This window comes from Tamandua tetradactyla, chromosome 3 (genome assembly GCF_023851605.1).
Source record: "Tamandua tetradactyla isolate mTamTet1 chromosome 3, mTamTet1.pri, whole genome shotgun sequence".
NCBI classification, from domain to species: Eukaryota; Metazoa; Chordata; class Mammalia; order Pilosa; family Myrmecophagidae; genus Tamandua; species Tamandua tetradactyla.
The window spans coordinates 163,338,531-163,362,057 of NC_135329.1; the positions used below are offsets into that span (position 1 = coordinate 163,338,531).

General features: G+C 37.8%; 1 long non-coding RNA gene, 1 other non-coding gene and 1 pseudogene across 4 annotated transcripts in view; 1 reads left to right on the forward strand and 2 right to left on the reverse strand.

The window, feature by feature from the left end:
- The window catches only part of LOC143677869 (uncharacterized), an 84,547-nt gene that overhangs the window by 35,962 nt on the left and 25,058 nt on the right, over positions 1-23,527 (reverse strand). The window lies entirely within an intron of this gene.
- On the forward strand, positions 1,156-20,349 carry LOC143676826 (methionine--tRNA ligase, mitochondrial-like; annotated as a pseudogene).
- Positions 20,216-20,378, reverse strand: LOC143678433 (U1 spliceosomal RNA). The gene has a single exon (XR_013173243.1). It is a non-coding gene; the product is annotated as a U1 spliceosomal RNA (small nuclear RNA).

The window sequence follows — 23,527 nt, forward strand, 5'->3', positions numbered from 1 at the left end:
ACTTTTCTAAGTCAATGATGTTGGCCCTGAGCAACACCTTAAAACAGAGCTCTCAGGAAAGAAAAGAACACCATGTGGGGGTGACCATCTGTCTGTGTTCGGCACAAAGCTCCAAATAAGATTCCAAATAGTGATTTAATATTTAGGGAGTTCAGAACACACACAGGAGAACAGCATCCCTCAACATGTTGCCTAGAAAGCAAGCCTTTCCTTAGTCTTTGAGCAGATCTAGAGGGCAATGCTGAGCCTCTCAAAGCCTCTAATGAGGAGGTAGAGTCCAAGCCCTGTCCACAGTGGGTGTGGTGGTTTAAGCAGTATGTACCCCCAGGAAAAAAAGTTCTTAAATCTAATCCATTCCTATGGGAATAAACCCATTATAAGTAGGATCTTTTGGTGAGGCTACTTCAGTTAAGGTGTGATGCACACCATTCAGGATGGGACTTTATTCTGTTACTGGAGTTGTTTAAAACAGAATGAAATTCAGACAAAGAGGGAGAGCCTTGGAAGCAAGAAGCTGAAGTCAACGGAACCTAGAAGAGAAAGGATAGACGTGCAGATGCCTACATGTGCCTTAACATGTGACAAAGGAACCCAGAAGCACTGACACCAGTCTTTGGGAAGAAAGCATCACCTTGATGATGACTTGATTTGGACATTTTCTCAGCTTCAAACTGTAGGCTAATAAATCCTCAATGTTTAAGCCAACCCATTTCATAGTATTTGCTTTCAGCAGCTTAGGAAACTAATGCATATACACCAATGTCCAAGCCCTGCCCTAAGGGATGAAGCATGCACACTATTTGTCTATGATTCTGTGCCTTGGTTTGCAGAGGACTACCGAGTACAAATCAATTGAGAATCCCATTCAGAAAAACCATTCTTTGAGTATTTCAAAAATAAAAGAAGAAATTATTTTATCTACTTTAAAACAGAATAACAGACAAACAACAAAGGATCCATCAATTCAGTGTAGAATGTCATATTATTCATAAATGATGAAGGTCTGCAATTTGTCTAAAAAGAAAGATTCTTTCCTTTTTTTCAGCATCAATGTAAGACAAGAAGACCAAAAAAAGGTCATTTGTAGGAAGGTTCTGCTCTTCTATCCTGCCCTTTCCAAGAGTGAAACATAACCTCACCAATCCCTGAGGGTCCATGCCACCTGCACAGTCTTTTAAGAATGTGAGTTGTTAGAGCAATCAGAAAGCAAAGATCTTAGAGGGAAGGTTAATATAAAAGATATGAGAACCTGGGGCACTTCTCACATCCCCTGTTTTGCCCAGCCATGGAAATAAAAAGATGAAGGTTGCTTTTGGCATCAGGGCTTCTGGAACCCTACTTTGTACAAGCTTTTAATTCCCCTAAGCCATAGATTCTTCCTTAGAAATAACACATTCTCAGTATAATTCCCAGGATATTTTTGGAAATCACACAGGATAATATATGGCAAAGTACTTGATAAATGATAAAAAAAACTATACATGCATGACCATTATCATTATTTTCACTTAGCATTTGACACTGTGTACTATGAACTCTTGGACCTCTCAGAGTATAATCAATCAAGAATATCCTCCACATGCTGTTCTATGCAGTTCCATAGAAGAAGAAAAGGAGGAGGGAGAGAGGTAAGGAAGGAGGGAGGGTTGTATCGAAGGAAGAAAGGAGAGAAGGAAAAAAGAACGAAGGAAGGAAGAGAGGGGGAGGAGGGAAGGAGAGAGGAAAGAAGGAAGGAAAGAAAACCCTGTCGATTTTTAGAAAAAAAGAGGGGAATAAAAGGTATTAAAATTGGCTGTCTTTAGATGGTGAAACCGTGATTTTTCCCTAATATTCTGTACTTTTCATATTTAAAAATAGGCATTTATGAATTTTTAATGAAAAAATTAACATAGAAACATGACTTATTTGGGGGCACATAATTCCCCCTACCACAAAAGGGAAAAAACAGAAATCTTGAAGCTGTAAATTACAATAATTGAAATGAAAACTCACAGAGTAATTCAACAGAAGATTTGAGCAGCCAGAAGAAAGGATCAGCAAACCCCTAGATGAATGAAGAAAAATGAGAAAAACTTGAAGGACCTGTGGAATACTATCAACCATATCAACTCATAGGAGTCCCAGAAAGACAAGAAGGAGAAAAAGGGGCAGAAAAAGTATTTAGAGAAATAATGGTCCAAACGCTCTAAATCTGATGAAAGACATGAATATACACATCCAAAATGCTCAACAAACTCCAAGCAGGATAAACTCAAAGAGATCCACACCAAAACACATTATAGTGAAACTGTCAAAACTCAAAGACAACAACAGAAATTTGAAAGCAGTAGGAGAGAAGCAACTTTTTGTGTACAAATGACACTAAATATTAACAACCAATTTTTTTCAGAAATCATGGGGGTCAGAATGCAGTGGGATGACATATTTCAAGTCCTTAAACAAGAAAACTATCTATCAAAAATTCACATCCAGGGCAGGCTATGGTGGCTCAGTGGCAGAGCCCTTGCCTGCCATGCCAGAGACCTGGATTCAATTTCTGGTGCCTGTCCCTGCTTAAAAAAAGAGGAAAAAAATTAAAATCCAGCAAAATTGTCCTTCAAATGATTGAATAATGATATAGCTTTCACAATGTGACTGTGTGATTGTGAAAACCTTGTGTCTGATGCTCCTTTTATCTACCTTGTCAACAGATGAGTAGAATATATGGAATAAAAATAAATAATGGGGGAACAAATGTTAAAATAAATTTAGTTTGAAATGCTAGTGATCAGTGAAAGCGAGGGGTAAGGGGTATGGTAGGTATAATTTTTTTTTCTGTTTTCGTTTTATTTCTTTTTCTATTGTCTTTTTATTTCTTTTTCTGAATGGATGCAAATGTTCTAAGAAATGATGAATATGCAACTAGTGATGATATTGTGAATTACTGATTATCTATGTTAATTTTTATTTTATTTGTTGATTTTTTTTTAATTAATAAATAAATTTTAAAAAATTGTCCTTCAAGAGTGAAAGAAAGGGAACCTGCATTTGGCACTCCTTGTGGATGCCCTATACCACCACCATTACCTGTAGGGCCACAGCACTGCTGTCACATAATTCTCCACTGGAACTGACGAGCATGACCAGAAGACCCAGCAGGCAGAAATTATTGTGGGCCTCACCCCACCTGAGCTGTGTGACTGAGTATCTACTCAGTTCCAGCAGTTTTTCTGGGAGCTTGGCACTGCCTCCACCAACTTCATCCACACCTCTTAAGCATGGCACCAGCTGTCTGTCACTTCTGGGGGATGCTGAAGGCCCAAGATCTGCTCTACAAGGGACTATAGCAAGGTTGGTACTGCACCTCTCACAAATGTTAACTGCCTAAGGCTAAGGTCACCTGACAGCCCAACCTATCAAGGGATGAGTGCTCTGTGACTCTGGAGAGTGAGCATCATCCTATCTCTGGGACCAAAGAATGAAACTACATTTTCAGGCCTTCCCAGTCCTGGGAACCTCTCTGGTGGGGCTATGGGGTGACCCCCAGGCCATTACCCTGGAGTTATCCCATTGTGCAGTCCTCCAGTGGTTGGAAGAAGAGCTGCCTGACCTGTCTGTCTACCATAGGAGTAGCCACTTGTACTGGGGTATTCTGGTGCCTGGAGACAATCCCAGGACCATCTTTGTATGGCTGGATGCCCTGGTCAATTACCTTACTGAAATTGGCTACCCAGATCCTTTCTTCTAATCTTAGTGGCTAGCCACCTCTCAACATAGACAAGGACATTCTCAAATACCCTGCCATCTATTGGCCTGGTCTCCTCTTAGGGGTGGGCATGAGCCCTCCACATCGAATCTATGTCTACTCCCACTAGACAAACTGTGGCCAAATGGTGTCCAAGAGCTTGGGCATTGTGATGGATCTCAGGACTTGCCTTGACTGCTACACTGTGGATGGCTTTTTCTACTTTCTTCTTTGGCAGGGTGCCCCCAACTGGCAAACAAAACAGGGCTCTTGTTTAAAGAACTGGACCAGTCTAGGGCTTGGTTAGTGAAAGCCTACAGAACCTGGAAACTCAGTTCTTTTTGGCTTATGGCAAAAAAACTAAATGTGTTATTTTTATATTTGGCATTTTCAGGAAAGCTAAACTATTGTACATTAAGGTGTTGCAACAAATGGGCATGTAAGCTCTGTCCGTGTGAAAAGAGGTTTGTCATCTTTCAGGTTCCTATCCCCTACTCTTCAGTTTCTGTGCCCATTAACCACTGTCCTATGTGCACAAAGGCATCTTATTGTCTCTAGGATGCCTCTAGGGGGAAGATGTCTAAGAGACACTGGTAATACTATTCTTTCTCATTGTGCTCCTTTCAAACAAACCAAAATTCATTTGTTTGCCCAGACTACCTCTCATGGTTTGTTTTCACTGGCCTGGTTTCAGCTTCCTGGGCAAGTTACTGTAGCAATTCCTTTAATTCAGATTATGGTTTTGAGGCTATGCTTTAGGCCCCATACCTCAGCCTTTACCAGAGTAGTCTTGCATCATTATACATGTTGGCTCTCTATTCTATTATTAAAACTTTTAAAAAGTGTCCTAGTTGAAAGGATTATTGTCTGTGTTTATCCCCATACATGCATTTTCTACAACTCTTACAAGAGAAAAGAGGGGCACTGTATATTGAAAAAAGTGTTCATTCAACAAGAAGATATAACAATTATATAGGTATATGCACCTAACAGCAAGACCCCACATATATGAGGCCAACATTGACAGAATTGAAGGGAAAAATATCTACAATAATCATTGGAGAGGTCAATACACCATTTTCAATGGTGGACAGAGTATCTAGACAGAAAATCAACAAGGAAATATAGGACTTGAGCAACACTCTAAACAACGAATTATACCTAAAGAACACTCCCAGTAAGCAGCAGCAGAATATACAGTCTTCTCAAGTACACATGGTTCATTCTCCAGTATAAACCATATGTTAGGCTCAAATTAAGTCTTAATAAATTTTAAAAGACTGAAATCATGCAAAGTATCTTCTCTGAAACAATGCAAGCTAGAATCAACAGAAGAAAACTGGAAAATTTACAAGTATGTGGAAACTAAACAAAATACTACTAAACAACTAATGGGTCAAATAAACCACGAAAGATTTTAGAAAATGTTTAGGGATGAGTTAAAATGAAAATACAACATAACAAAACTTACAGGATGCAGCAAAGGCAGTTCTTGAGAAAATGTATAGCTTTAAATGCCTATATTAAAAAAAAAAAAAAAGATCACAATTCAATAACCTAACTTCACACATAGAGGAGCCAGGAAAAGAAGAGAAAACTAAATCCAGAGTTAGCAGAAGTAAGGAAATAGTAAACATTGTAAAGATTAGAGCAAAGATATATGGTATAAAGAACAGAAAACAAGAGAGAGAATCAATAAAACCAAAATTTGGTTATTTTGTAAAGATCAATAAAGTTGATAAAACTTTAGCCAGACTGACAAAGTAAAAAAGAAAGAAGATGCAAATAACTAGAATCAGGAATAAAAACAGAGACATTACTATCACCCTTACAGAAATAAAAAGGATCAGAAGAGAATGCTATGACAATTGCATGCCAACAAGTTAGATAACTTAGATGAATTGAATAAATTCCTAGGAATATGCAAATTACCTAAACTGAATCAAGGAGAAGGAGAAAATCTCAACAGACCTTTAACAAGAAATTAAATCAGTAACCAAAAACTTCCCAATAAAGAAAAATTCAGGGCCTAATGGTTTCACTGCTAAATTCTACTACACATTCAAAGAAGAATTAAAACCAACTCTCCCTAAAAACAGAAGAGGAAGGAAATTTCATAACTTATTCTATGAAGTTGGTATTACCTTGATACCAAAACCAGATAGAGACAGCACACACAAAAAAGAAAATATAAAAATACAAAAAAGAAAGGACCAGAAGCTCTTTCATATGTACATGCAAAAATCCTCAACAAATACTGGATAACTGAGTCCAACAGTATATTAAAAGGATTAAACACTATGACCAAGTGAGATTTATTCCTTTTAAGGAGGCTTGACATATGAAAATCAATCAATGTAATACACCACATTAACAGGAAAAAAAGGAGAAAAAAACATGATCATCTCAATTGATGCAGAAAAGTGATTTGACAAAGTACCATATCCTTTCATAACAAAATCCCTCAGAAAGCAAGGAATAGAAGAGATGTTAGAGTATTAATGAAAACCCCACAGCAAACATCATATGCTATGATAAAAGACTGAAGACTTTTTCCCTATAATCAGGGACAGAACAAGGATGCCCATTGTCACCACTGTTATTCAACATTGTACTGGAAGTTGATGCCAGAGCAATTAGGCAAGAAAAATAAATTAAAAGCATCCAAAATGGAAAGAAAGAAGTTAAAATCTATTCACAGATGACATGGTTTTTATATAGAAAATCCCAAACAATCCATAAGATTGTTTCATACATTTAACTAAATAAATTTAGTGAAGTCACAAGGTACAAGATCAACATTCAAAATCAGTGGTATGCTTATATGCTAATAATGAACAATCTGAAAAGAATATAAGAAAACATTTCCACTTACAACATCAATTAAAAGAACAAAATATCTAGGAATAAAGGGGGTGAAAGAGTTGTGCACTAATCAAGGGAGCGAAAAGAGTTGTGCACTAAAAACTACAAAACATTGCTGAAATAAATTAAAGACCTAAAGAAACAGCAAGATATATTGTGCTTATGGACTGGAAGAGTCAACATTGCTAAATATGTCAACACTCTCTAAAATGTTCTATAGATTCAGGGCAGTCCCTATGAAAATTCCAGCAGAAATGAAAAGGTCAATCCTCAAGTTCATGTGGAGTTTCAAGGGGTCCTGAATAGTCAAGAAAATTTGAAAAAGAAGAACTAAACCAGAGAACTCATAGTTTCTTATTTCAAAACTTACTACAAAGCTACAGTAATTAAAACAGTATGGTACTGACATAAGGATAGATATGTATATCAATGAAATAGAATTGAGAATTCAGAAATAAGCCCATACAAGGGTGATCTTTGACAAGGGTGCCAAGTTCATTCAATGGGGAAAGATTAATCTCTTTAGCAAAAGGTGGTAGTAAATCCACATGCAAACCTTACTTCTCATCCTATATAAAAATTACCTCAAAATGGATCAGCTCTCACACCCACCAGAATGGCCATTATCAACAAAACAGAAAATGACAAGTGCTGGAGAGGATGTGGTGAAAGAGGCACACTTATCCACTGTTGGTGGGAATGTCAAATGGTGCAACCACTGTGAAAGGCAGTTTGGCGGTTCCTCAAAAAGCTGAATATAGAATTGCCATACGACCCAGCAATACCATTGCTGGGAATCTACTCAAAGGACTTAAGGGCAAAGACACAAATGGACATTTGCACACCAATGTTTATAGCAGCGTTATTTACAATTGCAAAGAGATGGAAACAGCCAAAATGTCCATCAACAGAAGAATGGCTAAACAAACTGTGGTATATACATACGATGGAATATTATGCAGCTTTAAGACAAGATAAACTTATGAAGCATGTAATAACATGGACGGACCTAGAGAATATTATGCTGAGTGAGTCCAGCCAAAAACTAAAGGACAAATACTGTATGGTCCCACTGATGTGAACGGACGTTCGAGAATAAACTTGAAATATGTCATTGGTAACAGAGTCCAGCAGGAGTTAGAAACAGGGTAAGACAATGGGTAATTGAAGCTGAAGGGATACAGACGGTGCAACAGGACTAGACTCAAAAATGGACAGCACAATAATACCTAATTGTAAAGTAATCATGTTAAAACACTGAATGAAGCTGCATCTGAGCTATAGGGTTTGTTTTTTTTTTACTAATATTACTACTTTTATTTCTTTTCTCTATATTAACATTTTATATCTTTTTCTGTTGTGTTGCTAGTTCCTCTAAACCGATGCAAATGTACTAAGAAGCGATGATCATGCATCTATGTGATGATGTTAAGAATTACTGAGTGCATATGTAGAATGGTATGATTTCTAAATGTTGTGTTAATTTCTTTTTCTTTCTTTCTTTCCGTTAATAAAAAAAAAAAAATGGATCAGCAACCTAAATACAAAATACTATAAAACTCTTAGAAGAAAATATAGGGAAATAGCTTCAGAAACAGATTCTTAGATGTTACACTCAAAGTATGAGTAACAAAAGAAAAAATATATAAAAGGGATTTCATCAAAATTTAAAACATTTCTGCAATGAAGGACATGATCAAGGAAGTAAAAAGACAACTATAGAATGGGAGAAAATATTTGGAAAGCATGTATTTGGTAAGGGTTTTTGTTTGTTTGTTTGTTTGTCTTACATGGGCAGGCACTGGGAACTGAACCCAGGTCTCCAGCATGGCAGGCAAGAACTCTGCCACTGAGCCACTGTGGCCCACCCTGATAAGGTTTAATGTCCAGAATATAAAGAACTCCTACAATTCAACAACAAGACAAACAACTCAATCACAAAATGGGCAAAGAACTTGAATAGAAATTTCTCCAAAGAAGATATACAAATGGCCAATAACATGAAAAGATGCTCAACATCATTAGCCATTTGTATTAGCCAATGCAAATCACAGTGAGATAAAAAAAAAAAATCACAGTGAGATATCACTTCACACCCATTAGGATAATTATTATTAAAAAACAGATTTGGAGAAATAGGAACTCTTGCACTTTGTTGGTTGGAATGTAAAATGGTGTGGCTGTGGTAGAAAACAGCTTGACAGTTCCTCAGAATGTTAAACACAGGATCACCATATGACCCAGCAATTCTACTTTTAATGAATATCCAAAAGAACTGAAAGCAAGGACTTGAACAAATATTGGTATACCAATGTTTACATCAACATTATTCACAACAGTCAAAAGATGGAAAAACCCAAATGCCCATCAACAGATGAATGAATTAACAAAATATGATAAATACATTCGATGGAATATTAATCAGTGGTAAAAAGGAAGAAAGTGTCAATGCATGTTGCAACGTGGATGAGCTTTGAAGACATCATTTTGAGTGAAATAAGCCAGATACAAAAGGACAAATATTTTAAGATTTATATTATATGAAAAACTAAGAATTATCAAATTCATAGAGATATAAAGCAGAATAGTGGTTACGAAAGTCTGGGAGGAGGGAGAACTGGGGAGGTATTAATAGGTATAAGCCTCTGTTTGGCATAATAAAAATATTCTGGAAATGGATAGTGGTAAAAGATACTATCATCATTGTACGTAATGTCAATGAATTGTATACTTAAAACAGTTAAAATGATTTTTATATTTTGTATATTTTACCACAATAAGAAATTTAAAAAAAACCTCTAATGACCAGAGGGAAAAAGGACTAGAAATAATTACACCAGGAAGTTATCAGAATTTTAACTTTGCCCAGTCCTTTGCTCATTTTAAAAATGGCATTTATCTTCTTGAGGTTGAGTTGTAGAAGTTATTTACATATTCAGGATATTGGACCCTTATCAGATATATGATTTCCAAATATTTTCTCCCATTCTGTAGGTTGTCTTTTTCTTTCCTGGTAATGTCCTTTGTGCACAAAGACATTTTAGGCAAGTGGGAATTTTTTTAAATGGTGGAACATATACACAACATGAACCTTTCCAATCTCAACCACTTAAACCTCAAAGCATATAATTCTGTGAGATTAATCACTGTTACAGTGTTGTTCTATCATCACTACCATCCCTTATCAGAACTTTCCCATCACCCCAACTGAATTTTTTCTTTTTCTTTTTTGCATGGGCAGGCACTAGGAATCGAACCCAGGTCTCCAGCATGGCAGGAGAGAACACTGCCTGCTGAGCCACCATGGCCCGCCCTTGAATTTTAATTTCTTCTTTTTAGTCTGTATTTCAAACTTTCATTTTTTATGACAAGCAAACATTACTTCTTCAAATAAAGTGGAAATCCTTTAGATTATGAGCATAATTTACTTGGTTTCCTTGTCCAAGAGTTCAAGCCAAGACTTGGATAGAAGACTGGGTACAGCCATGATAGGTTTGGGGATTGCTGGAAAGTACACTGCTGCTTTGAAAGCAACCTCCAATGACTGAATAGTAGAGCATATGACTTGCCTGGGTGGGAGTTTGTTTCCTGGCTGACAAAACAAATATCATATGATGGGTTCACTTACACAATGAGAATTTATTGGCTCACAGTTTTGAAGCTAGGAGAAGTTCAAAATTGACATGTTGGCAAGCAGATGCTTCCTCCCCAAGTCTGGGGTTCTGGGGCTGGCTGACAGGAATCATTGGAGTTCCTTGGATTTTCCATCACATGGAGACATTCTTTCTTTTCTCTTTAGGGTTCTTTTGACTTCCGGCTTTTAGTTTCTCTCCATAGCTTCTCTTTTTGTATTTAATTTCCTTTGCATATAAGGACTTCAGCCATATTGGATTAAGGCCCACCCTCAGTCAGTTTGGCACACCTCAATTAATAGCATCTTCAGAGGACCAATTTACGTACGGTTTCATACTCATAGAATCAGGGATCAGGAACTGAACATGCTTTTTGTGAGGAACACTGTTCAATCCCCAGTTGTGGGGGTTGCCCATTCCTCAGCATGTCCATTTCTGTGAAGAAGCACTTGTTTATCCAACTTTGTTGCTTGGGATAGCAGGTAGTGCAACAGGAAAGCAACACATTGGTAAAAGTCTCCAGAAACTGAGAAATTACACTGAAATCTATTTGTGGTTATTATGAACAAATGCCTTTCTCTTCCCTCCCTTTGTACCCAACTCTTTCATCATTTACCTAGCTAATTTGCTCTTCTTCCAATCTCACCTTAGGACTTTCCTTGAGTTTTCCCTGACCTCTCCCTGTCCACCTCACCTCCTATCACAATTGATGTTTCTCATGTGTTCTCACAGCACATGGCACTTTTCATGTCATAACGTTTATCACTTCAGAAGATAATTGTCTGTTTACTAATCTGGCTCTCTGACTATATCATAAGCAACTTGAAGCAAACTGTTCTCTATTTTGTTCACTATTGTATTTCCAAACCCAAACCTAAAATGTAGTAGAAGCCTACATTTATTCGTAGAATGAATAAATAATGTGTGTACAGCTCTAGAGGAAATAATGTGTCTGCCTCACATTTTTATTTTGCATGGGAATTTAGAAGGCATGTTAAGTTAAAAGTGGTCTCACGCACTGAGCCAAGAAATGTCTTCTGGATGGGCAGTGACACAAGAATATGTAGCAAACAGAAATCTGAGAACTACAAAAACAAATTTGTGGCCATTAGAATTGGTCTTTCTGTTAGCTGGGGAAAGCTCAATTTACATTCCAGAGAATTATCCATGTTACTCCTACTTTTTTTTAATTGGAATTTGAAAAGGAATCAAAATGCTAACATGGAAGATAAACTACTAAACAACTTCAAGGGACAAGAGCAGAGAAGAAAAGATTAAAGTAGGAAAAAGACTGAAAGTAAATTTTCAAAATAAAAAGCCTTTCAAACATTCTTATTCTGGGACAACTGGGAGCTCCCCAACTGGTTCTCATGATGTAAAACATTTGACAAGTTTGTTGACTGTTAGGAGAAAAAAAATAAAAGCAACTTCTTGATTTGAATATTGGCTTTTTCGTAGATATCAAGTGCAAAACAAAATATCTTTCTTCCTCACGGGGAGCTTGGAGGAAGGAAGAGAGGGAGACCCTTAATTTAGTTTTCATGAATAACATTATTATATTATGTTAAAAATAATTACAGAGAAACAGTAAAAAGATTGGATGACCATACTGCCAACTTCAGAACTAAAAGAAAAAACAACTTTAATTGGTAATCTTAAGGATTCTTTAAAATGCTTTTAATGCTGTCAGAAAAAAACATGCTTCCTCTATTTTAGCTCAGCCTAACTGCAGTAGGCACTTTAGAGGAATGTGCATAGCTGACCCTACCCACCCCCACAAACACATTTGCCATCACCACAGCCCCTAGAGGACAGATGAAACTCAGGGACCATATGATACCCCTTCCCTAAATACTGCTGATTGAACCACAGCTGACACCTCTATACCAATAAAATATTTTCTCAATTTGAACCAACATACAAACACAGAAGGTAATTTGGTTTTAATTAACCCCCTTCTGTAGCTAGAATAAATTTCTGTTCCTTCGAATCACTAGCTTAGACATTATCCCATTGCAATATAACAAAAAACAAATAAAAATTAGGAACATACTGAAGAGTTCCTCTGAAGTGAAATAAATGTACACTAACCCTAGAGGTGTTCTCAAACAAAGTGATTTAAACCCAGTTTGACTTTTTGAGAGTCAGCTCTTGCTTTTGGGATTGAATATGTATAGATACTAGAGATAATGCACTTTAAAGTAATATATTAGTCTTGAGGTCTCTAAATGGGGTACACAGTTTCAATAAAAATGTTGAGAACATTAGACAGACATAAAATTATCTACAAATTTTTAACCTAAGTATGAACCCAATCAGAAAAAAATAATAATAAACACTTCCTTTGGAAAACATGGAATAAAACTGAAGACTACAAAGCCATTTCCAAGAAGACTTAATTTTTTAAATATAAAAATCCATTATTGGTTGACAACTGAACTCTAGTTAACCCAGCATAAGTAATTACAAAAAAAATTATATTCACTTATTGAACAAGTATTTGAGATCTACTATATTCCAGGAACTCTAATAGGCACTGCGGATACAGTAATGAGCAAAATAGATGTAAATTCTTGCACATGATGCTTACATTCTGGAGAGGGAAGAAAATAAACAAAAGTAAATAAGGAAAATATACAACATAGTTATACGGTAATGAAAGTAATACGAAGAAAATGAAACAAAGAAGGCCTCTGCAAAACTTACGTTTTGAGTAAAGACCTGCAAGAGCCTGTAAATTTATCCATGCAGTCTAAACTTTTAGGTTGAAAGTGATTTTCTTTTTTTATGAAAACAAAAATATGAGGTTCAATCTTCCTTCTAAGAGTAAGTTTCCTATCCCTAGTGTGAGTAAACCTTCAAGATGATGTCATCCAGCCTTTATCCACCTGCAAATGCTATCAGAGTCCTGTGAAGGCTTCCATACCTCTCTGACTTGGACAGAACTAATCACCCTCTGCTCTGTTTGATGCCTTCTCACTGTGTAAAGACTCCTGTTGCATGTCAGCCTTTCTTCCCTAGTAAATTGTAGGCTTCTTAAGGTCGTTTTTGGGTTCATTTCGCCTCCATGTGCCACAAGGATTTGCTCATTTAAACACTCCATTTTATGTATCTGTTTTGTTTCTTTGGTTTTAAACACTCCATTTTATGTATCTGCTTTGTTTCTTTGGTTTTGTATGCTATATGTGGGGGGGGGGGGGGCACATGTCATTCTTTTTCCCTGTGAATATTCCGTTATTGCAGAACCATTTGTTGAATTTTTGTTTGTTTGCTTGCTTCCTTGTTTGTTTTGGGGACATGCATAGGCCAAGAATCAAACCCAGGTCTCTCGCATGGCAGGCGAGAATTCTACCACTGAACTTCCCATGCACCCCACTCCATTTTTTTTTAAAGAACAGATGTACAATCTCAAATAGTTAAAAAAGACACAATTAGAAAACAAACATCCTGATATCAGAAGTCAGTTCCAGGTAACCATTGGTAAGTAAAACCACAATTGACTAGGTTATTCCTGAACCTGAGAATAATCTAAAATCTTTGTTTTTCTTCCCCAAACCTTATGTTTTAAATTATTTTATTACCTTAGTACAGTTTTTTCTTTCTGCTTTTAACCATTTTTTCCTTTCCTCTTTTTTTTATCCCCTATTTCTTTTCTTCTTGGAGACTACAATCTGATCACTTGGAAAGCTCTGGGCCACAAGTTAAACCCCTTTAGGCAAGAGGCCAGCCTTTTGTATCCAGTTTCAGTCATTCATGGGGCAAGGTCTCCACAGGTGGAATGGGAAGGAGGATGACAAGCAGCCAGTAAAGGAGATCTGGGCTGTGTATACCCTATAAGGACTGTACGTTATTCCCTGGCCTACCTGAATCTCCACCGCATCCTATATGCTTAATTCCCTCACAACCTATACTCCAAACCCTGACCTCCACTCCTAGCACAATAATTTGCTATCAGTATTGGTGCTCCACAAATGTGAATCATATAAAAAAGAAACACTGATAGGAATACAAGGCAGTGTGACATAGTGGGAAAGTACAATCGTAACTATTAGGAGCCTTGGGTTCTATTATAGTTCTCTCCTTCATCTGGTGTGTGACCTTAGAGAAGTCAACTTTTCTGAGCTTAAATTTGGAGTTGGATGGTGTCCTAGTTTGCTAGCTGCTGGAATGCAATATACCAGGAATGGAATGGCTTTTTAAAAGGGGAATTTAATAAGCTGCTAGTTTATAGTTCTAAGGCCGAGAAAATGTCTCAATTAAGACAAGTCTATAGAAATATCCAATCTAAGGCATACAGAGAAAGAGACACCTTGATTCAAGAAGGGCGATGGCATTCAGCATTTTTCTCTCAGCTGGAAGGGCACATGGCAAAGTCTGCTAGCTTTCTCTTCTGGCTTCTTGTTTCATAAAGCTCCCCGGGAGGTGTTCATCTCCAAAAGTTGCTGGCTGGTGGACTCTCTGCTTCATGGTTCTGCAGCATGCTGTCATCCTTCTCTGTTGTCTCAGAATCTCCAAAGGTCGCTGGCTGGTGGACTCTGTGCTTTGTGGTTCTGCTGTGTTCTGAAGCTTTTTCTAAAATGCTTCTTCTTTTAAAGGATTCCAGCTAACTAATCAAGACACACCTGGAATGGGTGGAGATACATCTCCACCTAATCAAGTTTAATACCCACATTTGATTGAATCACTTTAATCTAATTAAAGTTTCCAATATACAGTACTGAATAGGGATTAGAAGAAACAGCTGTCTTTACAAAATGGGATTAGGATTAAAACATGGTTTTTCTAGGGTACATAAATCCTTTCAAACCAGCATATTCCACCATCTGGACCGTTAAAAAGACATATTTTCCCCATATACAAAATACAGTTATTCCATAACAATATTCGAGAGCCTTAAACCTTAAACCATTTCAGTAACATTTACAAATACTATGTAACACAAAGTTAAAACAGTACAAAGTCAGTACTAAAGCAGAGTTCTCCTCTGGCTCTGGACCTGTAAAACTCAGAACAAGTCATTTGCTGCCAACATACAAAGGAGAAACAATCATAGGATACATATACCCATTTCCATAGGGAGGAAGGAATACAGGGGTCACTGGACACAAGCAGTCTTGAAAACCTGCAGGGCAAACTCCATTAGATTTCAAAGTCTGAGAGTCATTTATCTATGGGGCTTTAGAAAGCAGTAGTCCTACCCTTTCCAAAGGTCTATGCAGTGGCCCACCTCTCTCTGAAAGCAACCTTGGGGGACATTGGGGAGACCACCTCTCATCCATGTTTCTGGCAACCATCCAAACAAAATGTTAATGCCTTTTCTAAGCCCTTGAGCTATAACATCTATGTAACTAACATCTCTGCTTAGTAGGCCCATATCAATAAATTCAGCCTGATCCAGCTTTATATTACTCCCGTCATTAACCTACACCCTTAAAATCCATTTTCATACACATTCCCCTGATATCTGTCTATGTAAATTGGAAAACTTATGCAGTCCTCTTGGAGTATAACATACCTGCTCATGGGTGACACTTTGTACCTTACCTTTCAGTGCCTGTTGGGACTTCAATCTAGTTATAGGTCTGGAAGAAATGAGGGGTGGTGGGGATGGGTCATGTAAAGAATTAGAAGCATCTTCCAAGCCATTTGTTTCAGGGCATTCATTCGCAGTTTCATCTGGTGAAACATGATTAATCACTCTAGGGCTAATCCCTTCAGATGAAGATTGGGTGGCCAACTACTCAGCAGGCAGGAGGTGGGGCATCTATATCTTCAGGGCAGACTATTACAGGGTTATCTAGAGAAGACTCAGCACAACCTAGGGTTTCAACCTCTCCACCAACATCATTATCAATCCACATGTCGACATCCCATTTTTCAGGGTCCCACTTCTTTCCATTCAATGCCCTCACTTCAATGGCAGACACCATGCAAGATTGAGATTTCAGTTTACATTGTAAAGTTGTTACTCTAACAATAAGATTCTGAGTTTGTTTTTCAGAGATCCCAAGTCTGCGGCTCTAGGAAACAAGCTCTCTCTTCAGGGCACTCACAGAAACATTTACACCTGTCATACTGTGCATAAGTTTCTCATTTGAAGCCTTCAGCTCATCCCTTTTCCGCATTAATGTATACAGTATATCTAACAACAACCAGCCAACATCTCTATGCCTCCTATTTCCACAAAACTCGGTAAAGGTGTCAAAAACAATGTCCCCCAGAGCCCAGCTTCATACAAGCAAAACATTAAAAGAATCCAAAGGTGATATTTTGACTACCTCTTGCCAGCTCACCCCATGGATTGGCAGTGTCATTTTGATTATGGGAAACAGAGTCCTTAGTTCCTTTGAGTCCAGTCAGAGTAGAAAACCCATCATAAAAACCCATTTTTAAGATTCTGTTTCTTAAGAATCACTCCTGGTACCAAGTTGTGTTAGCTACGGTTCTCTGGAGAAATAGAATCAGCAGGAGATATCTGTAGATATAAAATTTATAAAAAAAATGTTTCATGCAACCATGGGAATGCAAAGTCCAAGGTCTGTAGGGCAAGCTGCAAGCTGGTAACTCTGATGAAGTTCCTCAATGATCCCTTCAGGAGAGGTGGATGGACAATCATGGGAATGGAAGAGTCCAAAATCTGTAGGTCAGGTTGTGAAGCTGGCAACTCTGATGATGGGTCTGGACAACTCCACAGGAGAGGCTCACTGGCTGAAGCAGGAAGAGTGACTGTCTCTTCTGAATCCTTCTTAAAAGCATTCCAGTGATTAGATTAAGCTCACTCACCGCAGAAGGCACCCTCCTTAGCTGATTACAAATGCAATCAGCTGTGGATGCCATCAATGTAATCATGATTTAAGACCATAAAATGTCCTCATAGCAATAGACTGGCCAGTGTTTGCCTGACCAGATGACTGGGCACCAACACCTGGCCAAGTTGACACAAGAACCTGACAGATAGCCTCTAAAGTTTCTTTTAGTTCTAAGAGCTTATGTGATAGTGGTAAGGTACAGATAAATTTGTGGATGATAGATTTATGAAAGATTATCAACATTTCTAGCACTATTTGAGAGTTGATCAGAAGCATTTTGGAGGTGACAATGCTTAACCACATCTTGCCAAGGATAATAAATATAACTGAACTTTGTCAGAAGCACTAAGAAATCTTTCTAAGTTTTGCTAAGTTCTACCTAGTCCTAAATTCAAGGGATAAAAACATAAGCAAGATGCAAATATTCCCCATTTTGCTCAGAGAACTACAAACTAGCCTATTAATAATGGGAAAGTATTAAGTGACAAATTTTGTTTCATAAATGTAGAGATTTTTTTAACTAGTCTTTCCATCTTTGGATAGTATACTGTATTTTAAAATATTATCTGATAACACACAATTTCTTATAAATACAGTGGCTGTGAAATTTGGGATAAGTCACATAAGCTATCTGGACCTGATGTTTCTCATCATAAAATGTTTTCCTTCTTTTCTCACAGTATTTTTGAATGATTAAATTAGAAAATTTAGCATTGGAAAGCAGTGTTAATTCCTAAGGATTTTTCCAATTTCCTTATTCCATGTTCTTGGAAAGCCAGAACAGTCACACTACAGAGCATAAAAGTTAGACGTCTCTGACGAGATTTAAAAACAAACAGCCAATATGGTGAATGAAAAGAACTGAAGGTTAATGCTCTCTCTTCACAAATTTTCTAATGTGTAAGGATGATTTACTAGGACCAAATACAATTCCAGTATATGGTTTCTTGAGGGCCACCAATCACAACATTGGGCTTTTAAAAAATTCTGTATAAATCACTGCCACAGGTATTCAGCCTAGTACCCCAAGTGCTAACCAAGTGGAAAATGGACATTTGACAACCTTGACAAAGGTGAGGGTTTCTAAATGGGAGGGTAAAAGGGAGGATGAATCCCATGAGTCTAAGACACCCCTCTCCCCATCTTATGAAAATTCAAGTGGAAGTACTGTTCTTACAACCTCAGTCTCTTAATATATTGTAACTTTTCAAAAGTGTCAATCATATTATGCCACTCTCCCACCTAAAAATCCTTCAGGGACTTTTCATGGGCTATAGAAAAAATGTTCAGAGACCTTAACCAGGCACTTAAGCCCCAGCCCCAGCCCAGCCCCAACAGGCTTTGTGTGCTTTCCCAGTCTCCTCTCACACTAACGTTCCATACCTTCCCTTCTCCAACCATGCAAAAATGCTTATCATTCCCTGAAAGTCACGCTCAGAGCCTCAACAGAGGCTATGCCCTTTGCCTGGAGTTCTTGTTTCCCTTTTTGAATGAATCCACTCGGGCTTTGCTTCCTCTGAGAACCCTTGCCCGATTTCTTTTGGTAGAGTTAGTGATTCCTTCCTCTGAGTTCTCAGAACATCTTTTCATTCCTCAGCTACAGTAGTGATCACATTATGGTGGAACTATTTTGTTATATGACTCCTTCATTTGACAGAAAGTTCCTTGAGGGTAGAAATAATTTTACTTATCTTTGTAGCCTCAATGTATAGCAGCTATGTTAGGCATGTAGCAGTTACTTAATAAGTCTTGGTAGAATGAATGTTGAATAGACTTTAAATGCTTACTGAAGAAACTTCAGTGAGATGTCAGAGAAAAGACCCCAGAATGCCTCCAGTATACTTTCTCCTATACAATATGCTGTTTATTGGGTAATGTGGCTCAATTGTAAAAGCATAACAAATCTAAACCAGACATATTTACCTAAGAAGCAAGGATCTCTGAATTGCTTGATAATGAAACACATGTGCAATACGTTCTATTTCATACTGCACTAAAGATTTAAAATACATTCAAATTAGCAAGATAACAACTAAGTGGAAAAACTTAAGCAAGTGGACTCAATGGGGGGATGTTCTTGCTGCATAGGGGACCTCTGGCAATGTGTGGAGTCATTTTTGGTTTTTACGATTTAGTCAACAGAGGCCAGAGGTGCTTCAAACAATCTGTAATGCACAGAACAGTCACCCACAACAAGGAATTATCTAGCTACAAATTCCAATCATATCAAAGTTGAGACACTCTGGCCTAATCCTGTTACCTCAACTAACTAATGCCTTTTTTTTTACAAGTTACTACAATGACACTGAAAGTTATAATGGGCTTTTGTGTACATTTAACTGTGTCACTGGTCAACTACTAAGAATATACAACTTCTAAAAATAACTATAAAATGTCATACTCTGAACTAAGGGAAATGTTGATCTCAGAAAGGGAAGGGCTGGCTTTTCAAGTTCCACATTTGATCAGTAGCAATTTGAACTGTTACTAAACAATTACATGATCATAACATAATACTCAATCTCAAAACATTTAAATGAATCATTAATAAATATTAAGTAAAGTATTATTGCTGTTAAAGCATGATGACTTTGGAAAGAATCATCTGGCTACTTAGCAATAAGATTATCAACCTTTGTAATAGGCATATAAGACTAGGGTGGTTTAAAAATCAGAAAATAAATCAAAGCAGAATCAGAAAATATGGACATATTCTAAATGATCGCACCCAAGTTTAATCTTCCAAACCCCAGAAATATATCAAGAATCTTATTAGGGTAGCAATACCCCAAACCAACTAACTTTATTCCAGTGACACAATTGCAATGTGGTACAAAAGCAAATCTCTACTTTCTTCTCAGTCTATGTACTGATCACATTTTGATGATTTACAGGTTTTCTTCACATAAATTTCCTTCTGACATACAAAATCTAACATTTCAAAATCGGACTTTAACATTTTCCCAAAATAAAATGGGAACTCCTATATTATTTTCAATGGTATCACCCAACTTCTGACCATGTGGACTCACAACCCTATAACCTTTCATTTCACTCTATACACTTCATTTCCAACATCAAACTACATTTCTAGATTTCTATCTTGCAATGCCTTTTGGATTTGCTCCTTACTGTTGGTTTACTCCCTTTCATCTCTGCTTTTAAAGCAACTGTTTTTTTTTTTACAGGGGAGAGCGCGCATGCAGTCCCCACTACCACAAATTATGCAGTCGAGTTTCCCACATGTGGGGAAATCACAGGGGTCACCACGCCCGACGTGCAATGGACAAGCCTCGCCCTGGGAAAACCACCTTTGTGATCATGGTGTCTCCCCTGTCAGGTAAGTAAAAGCAACTGCTTTAATGAAGGTCCTGCCTTATCATTTATGCATAAATTTCTGTAACAGGCTCAGATGTCTCTTTTCTTTCATGTCTCCCTGACTCAACCTATTTCAAATGATAATGTAAAAATAACAGCAACAGCAATAATACCAATGACAATTCTAGGCTGCTATAACATGGAGGGTTACAGCTGAGGTTTTAGAGACAGACTCCATAGGTTTCAAGTCCTTACTTATATTAACTTATTTGACCCCCATAATGACCCAATGAGCAGTTACTATGATTAACCCCCATTCTACATGTGAGGAAACTGAGGTGCAGAAAGCAGAAGCCACTTGCCCAAGGTCAATATCCAGGAAGCATGGAGTTGGGATTCAGCCCCAATCAATGTGCCTCCACAGTGTGAGCTCCTAACAACTGTGCAATATTGTCCATCCTTCAGCCTGCTACCCAGAACATGGTGAGTCCTACATCCCTACCATGAGGTACTCTCCATATATCTAGCTCCTATGCACCCAACTCACTTTCACTTTCTTTATCGCTTTCACATTATTTTGTATATGGTAGTGAATTGCTTTGCAATTGTTCTCAAGTAGTTCCATCTGTGGATATTTTGTCTCCCCTGTATATTTTGTCTCTTCTCCTAGGTTTAATGTTTTGAATTCTGTTATTCTTCTAAATTCTCTCTAAATACTTAGCATAATGCTCATGTATATCAAGTGCTTTGAGATTACTCTTTTAATTACTTGCATGCAACCTTTTATAAATAGCAACATATAATATATTCAGCTGAATGCCTAATTCTAGGTATTACTAAGAATATAAAATTCATGTTGGAGATTCCCAACATTTTCTGACAGATAATCAGAGTAGGCTAGAATTACTGGAGATCTTGATAATAGTAAAATCTTTGCTTAATTTGTTAATGCCAAATACCAGGACTGAGAAACCAAAGACTATTTTCCCATTTAGTATGACTGGCAAGTCATCCTAGAATACAGCCATGTTAGGGGGTTATAAGTTACCAATACTTTCAAAATTGCATATGCCACTGAAATTGCAACCTAACCTGGAAGTCAGCAGTAGTAAACAGTTTTTACTATTTGTACACTAGCAATTAGGTAAGAGTCTTAGGAAGAATGGAGAGTAAGATCTTGCTCCATCCAGTACCATGGTCACTATGTTGTCACAAGAATCTTGAACTGGAATGACAGGTACAATAATTCACTATCATACGACTTTGGTTTGACATGTGATGATTCGAAGCTATGTCCCCCCAGAAAATCATGTTCTTAGAGCAAATCCATTCCTGTAGGTGTGGGCACGTTGTAAGTAGGATCATTTGGTGAGTAGAATCTTAAGATGTGACTGACCTTATTCAGGGTGGGTTTTAATTCTGTTGCTGGAGTCTTCTGTAAGAGAATGAAATTCAGAAGAGAGAATAAGGGCATGGAAGCAAGAAGCTGGAAGCAAGAAGCTGAAATCAAGGAAACATGGAAGAGAAGGGAGAGACTGGCAGATGCTGCCATGTGCCTTGGCATGTGAGAGAGGAGTCTAAGATTGCTGGCAGCCAGTCTTCAGGAAAAAGATCACGATGATGCCATGGTTTGGTCATTTTCACAGCCTCCAAACTGTAAGTTTGTAAACTAATTCATATTGTAAAAGCCAAACCATTTCTAGTATATTGCATTTCGGTGGCCTAGTAAACTAAAATATATTTTTATACCATGAGTGAACTGCTGAGATTGCAAAAAACAAAAATGCTGGCATGGCTTTATAAATGGGTAAGGGGAAGATTCTGGAAGAACTGTGAGGTACTTGACAGAAAAACCTAGATTGTTCTGAAGAAACTGTTGGTAGAAATATGGATGCCAAAGTACTTCTGAGGAGGCCTTAGATAGAAATGATGAATGTGTCACTGCAAACTGGAAGAAAAGTGATTCTGTTTTAAACTGGCAGGAAGTTTGGCAAAATTGAATCCCGATGTTGGATGGAAGATAGAATTTTAAAGGGATGAGCTTGGATATTTATTAGAGGAGATTTACAAACTAAATGTGGAAAGTACTGCCTAGCTTCTCCTTGCAGCTTATAACATAATGTGAGAGGAAAGGGATAAGCTGAGAACTGTACTTCCGGGTATAAAGAAACCAAAATTTAATGGTTTGGAAAATTCCAAGCTTCCAGAAAATGAATCCCCAGATAATAGTGCTCCATGTGAGAATTTAACTGAACATGGAACCAGGCAGCCATTTCAGTGCAAGTCAGGTTTTAAAATGCAGTTATTCAGGAAGGATCTGTGGAAGGTCCTATTGTCTGATGATTGGAACCCCTGTGTAGTGCATGTGAAACTGACAAGTTTTGGGTGAGATCAGTATGAATGGAACCGCTGCCAGATTAAAATAGAAAAGGGACAGTGTGCAGGTTTGAAGCTATTATGCATCCCAGAGAAGGCCATGTTCTTTAAGTCCATTACTGCGGGTGTAGATGTATTGTAGGTGGGACCTTCTGATTAGGTCATTTCAATTGAGATGTGACCCACCCAATACAAAGTAGGTCTTAATTCTTTACTGGAATCCTTTATGAGAGGATAAAGGACAGAAAAATCTGAGAGAGTTTACAGAGAAAAGTCCCAGAGAAGCAAGCAAGGATCCACAGATTTTCAGAGAGGAAGCCACTAGAATCAGGAGCCAAAAGCATGAAATCTGGGAGTGAAGGACCAGCAGACACCAGCCATGTGCTTTGCTATCTGACAGAAGAATCCCTACTTCTAGTAGCCTTTCTTCAGATAAGGTGTTGTACTGTGGATGTCTTAACTGGGACACTTTCATAACCAAAGAACTGTAAATTTGTAAACCATTAAATTCCCATTGTAAAAGCTAACCCATTACTGGTATATTGCATTCCAGCAGCTTTAGCAAGCTGAAAAAGACAGATTGAAGGAAAACTTACTTCAAAGGCAGAACCATGGAAGCTGAGGTCTGGAGTGAAGACATCTTCTTGGCCCAAGAGGGTGGACCCACCCATGTATGTAGAAAGAGTGAGTATACCCCTGAGCTTGCAGAAGACAGGCCTTCCATCTCATTGTTCAAGAACAGTTCTTCTGCCCCAGTTGTCAAAGAGGGTGGGGCACATTCCCTGGGGACTGGGGAGATGCTG